Here is a 3153-nt window from a genome sequence, read left to right as displayed (position 1 = left end):
ATCGATAGGTATTGACGAGAGCAATACATTTCAGTTAAAATTGGTTCTCTAGCATTAAAACTGTAGGAGCCACAGTTTTGGGCGGTTTGTGGGCGTTAGAGTGGGCGTGGCACTCTGCTGAAATAAACTTGCGCTGCGTAAGAAGCTCAGGAATCTGCACGCCAAATCTCAACAGACGGACAGACGGACATGGCTAGATCGACTCGGCTAGTGATCCTGATCAAGAATATATCAACTTTATGGGGTCGGAAACGCGTCTTTCTGACTGTTACATACTTTCCGACGAATCTAGTAAACCCTTTTACTCAACGAGTAACGGTTATAAAAAGGAGGACGTGGTTATTAATCATGACCCGAATCACTATTGGAGTCATAATATATCTCCAGGGGATCGGCGTCCGGCACTGGAGGACCACGCAAGGTAACGGCAAGCACAGCCAATCAAACAACAGCAAAACAAATGTTAGGAAGAAGGATGAAGGAGCCGTCGTGGACCGTCACAGGTCGATTGGGAGGATAACGCAGACCATCTATAATAGGACCACACGAAGTACGGATCAAGACCGTACGGCGTTTATGACATACATAAAATCCTGGGATATTATCCAGTAAAGACCAACAGGTGAGAACACAAGTATAACTCATCGAACCGTCAAGGTCCAAAACGACTTCGCAATGATCATCAAGCACCATTGCAACAAACTAAGACCCGACGCACAGAACACCGCAGTTTTATAGATGATAAACGAAACCTTTGGAGTCCCCAATATGGGGTGCATATAGACCGGATTGAGTCTGTGCAAAAAAACTTCTTAATATTTGCCTTACGGAGACTTAACTGGGATACAAGCCTAATACTACCATCCTACTCTAGTAGACTACTTCTAATTAACTTACCATCGTTAGCTAACCGTAGAACTATGCTTGGTATTACGTTTATTAGAAATCTTATTCATGGTGATGTAGAGAGTCCAGAGTTACTGGGTCGCCTGCATTTTAACGTGCCAAATAGATTCACTAGAAACTATATTCCTTTAGTATTAAATCACTGTATCCCTAATTACGCAATGCATGAACCTTTTAGAGTACTTTGCAATGATTATAATAGACTATATCATCTAATATCTACTACTGACTCACTTCCTATCTTTAAATCAATAATACTATCCTCCCTAGTAACTAATTAGTTTTACTTGATGTATTTTGTCTATTCGTATATTGACCTGTATTTTTAATTGTCTATTGTTACATTGTCTTTTTCTTTGTCCGCGATTATGTTTACTCGCCCAAAACGGTGATGGGCTCCGCGCGTAACAAGCTTTGCTTGGGCCACTTGTTTGTACTGACCATAGTGCATCAACGTCCAAGAATAAAAAAAAAAATTTATATATATAGAGACATACTTAATGGTAAAGTTACCAATTTTATTAAGTATTAAACACTGACAAAAGCAGAGCCAATATCGCATTCAACACCGGAATCTGATTCATCATCCCAGGAGGACACGTCAGCGCGCAAAACAGGACTATCGCTACGGTGTAAGGCCAGGACAGCACGCCGAAAAACCAGGACGGATCCGTCGTCCAATAAGAGAAAGGACTCAGGAGAAAGTTGGACAGCGCGATCAGCTGGATACCGTAGGTTACGCCAAACAAAACCAATCGGACTACGTATCCACAGTTGGTTTCCTCGACGAAAGATGTTAGGACCACTTGGATAAAGAAGGCACAGCTCTTGTGGGAGACGAGTAGACTTCTCCTCACATGCGAACTGAAACACGAGATCCGTATAAGGAACTAGCAACATGTCGACAACTGACAAATAGTGGCTACTCTCCGCTTTTATTGACGAACCCGTCAATGGGGGGGGAGAATGTTCGTAACCAAGGTTACTTGGCTCGGTCTAGCAAGGTTGCGCAGCACGGGTCAAACGCAGGCAACCCCCAACACGACGGAGTTCTAAGTTGTCAGCGAGCAGAACATACGACCAATGCAACTTATACAGGACAGCGACCAGGCGCACAGTAGCAGCACAATGCTAGTGCCGACGCTGCAAGTATGGGACAGTCGGTCAAGACTCAGTGGGACAGCTCAGCAAGCAGCGTACTGCTGAAATTGCAGCGTAGACGACCAGTCAACAAGCCAGAAACTAAACTAGGTCAACACAAATGCAGGTCAAACCCAAACTCGAGGCGTAACATAACCGATAATGTATGCACCCAATTTTTCGGGTCAAAACATCCACCAGACTTATTACTGTCATCTCCAAGTGACTCTCGCCAACTCACCCTAGCACAGTTATTCGATCGCCTGTGGTCCGGCACCGTACTCCTTTAGTTACCTGTGTCGCGACGCGATCGTCCTGGTCTATCTAGCGTCCCCGGGCCAGCGACAAGTGTTCAGTACCCCCTTGTCCCGCGGCGTGACCTCAATACACTGTTGATCCCCGGTTACACGAACACTCGTGAAACTCACCCCACACAGTCCGATATCGCCTGTGATCCGGCACCGTGCTACCCCGTAGTCATCCGTGTCGCGACGCGATCCTACTGTAATACATAGCGTCCCCGTGCCCGCGACGAGCCTCCATACCCCCTCGTCACGCGGAATAACCCAAACCTTGCCCAGCTAAACTAGGCAAAAACAACCATTACGGGTATTCGAAGGTGATAATATACACAGATCACATGCCTCAGTTTTTCAAATAGCGTAAATAATCATAACGCTAAGCTAAAACGCTGGAGAGATCTCATTGCCGAGTATAACCACGAGATCAGGTGCAAGCCTGAAGTAGCTATCGTAGTAGCGGATGGGTTATCCCGAGCCCCTGCTGAAATTAATTCAATCAGTTCCTCAGAATCAGTCCATAGCGATGAAAGCTCGTCACACAATCTCATATATTCGGAAGAAGCTGCAAATAATGTATTAAAAAACCAGATATATTTACTGACAGTTAACACAGATTCCTATAGCTTCGAAATACCATTTCCAACATATCACAGACATATTATTAAACAAAAACCTTACACAGAAGATAAACTTATAGCAATTTTAAGTAGCAGTCTTGACCCTAAACTTATAAAAGGAATCAATACATCCGATGAAGTAATGGGAAAAATTCAAAACATTTACCCCACCTATTTTAAATCATTTA

The sequence above is a fragment of the Drosophila subpulchrella genome, unplaced genomic scaffold (assembly GCF_014743375.2).
Source record: "Drosophila subpulchrella strain 33 F10 #4 breed RU33 unplaced genomic scaffold, RU_Dsub_v1.1 Primary Assembly Seq68, whole genome shotgun sequence".
Taxonomy (NCBI): Eukaryota; Metazoa; Arthropoda; class Insecta; order Diptera; family Drosophilidae; genus Drosophila; species Drosophila subpulchrella.
Note: the sequence above shows the minus strand (reverse complement) of the source record.